Source organism: Ambystoma mexicanum, chromosome 3q (assembly GCF_040938575.1).
Source record: "Ambystoma mexicanum isolate Mex_15411 chromosome 3q, UKY_AmexF1_1, whole genome shotgun sequence".
NCBI classification, from domain to species: domain Eukaryota; kingdom Metazoa; phylum Chordata; class Amphibia; order Caudata; family Ambystomatidae; genus Ambystoma; species Ambystoma mexicanum.
Genome location: NC_090926.1, coordinates 478752399 through 478753172, shown reverse-complemented (window position 1 = coordinate 478753172; position 774 = coordinate 478752399). Strand labels below are relative to the sequence as shown.

The following is a 774-nucleotide window of genomic DNA, read 5'->3' as shown; positions in this document are numbered from 1 at the left end:
AGGCCTGATAACGCAACTGTGCTACAATGTGCCCCTTCTGCTGGGCTCTGCCTGCCGGAGCTTACCCTGCACATGGGACAGGCAGCTCTGCAGGCGCTCAGGGCTTCCGGGAGGGCTGGGGCTGGGTCAGGGCCTGCCTTTCTCACCCTCGCTTAGCGGGGCTTCCAGAACAGGCCCAACCCCTGCCCTCTTGTTCGCAACTCATACTTACCTGGCAGGGGAGCATCTGTGATCAAAAAGGCAGATCTCCCAGGGTGAGGCTCATCCATTGCACATCAGATTTGCTGACCCGTGCGATGTCCCCAAATGTGGGATACTCGACTGCAATATTTTTGGTAGTGCGGGACTGCGTTTGTGCTTTCCCCTGATTTATTGGTGGAAGAAAGAAAACGTTTAGTGGGCGAGTCAGGTTGTTTGCACACAGAGCACCTGGCCGTGCAGCAGAATTTCTTTTGCTGTAGTCAATAGGGCCAGCCACAAGCAGCTCAGGGGTCCAGCCATGATGCATTGGTGAAAGAAAGAAAAAGTCACTCACGCGTGTGAGTAGGTTGGTTGCACACAGAGCTCCTGAATTTTGCTGCAGTCAATAGGGCCAGCATTCACTGGAGGGGTCAAGTCAAGTGCACAGGCGCCTAACCCCAGACTTGTGCGGATGTCGTGGCATGGTCTTCTTAGCCAGCAGATGTTCTGTTGGGCTGTATACAGCGCTCCACTGCCATTCGTATGGTCTCCAGGCGCTCTGGCAGGTTTGGAATTAGGGGTTCTTCTTGGTGA

General features: G+C 54.7%; 1 non-coding gene across 1 annotated transcript; it reads left to right on the top strand.

The window, feature by feature from the left end:
- Nucleotides 1-203: 203 nt before the first annotated feature.
- Nucleotides 204-367, top strand: LOC138448147 (U1 spliceosomal RNA). Its single transcript, XR_011260000.1, has one exon. It is a non-coding gene; the product is annotated as a U1 spliceosomal RNA (small nuclear RNA).
- Nucleotides 368-774: the final 407 nt, after the last annotated feature.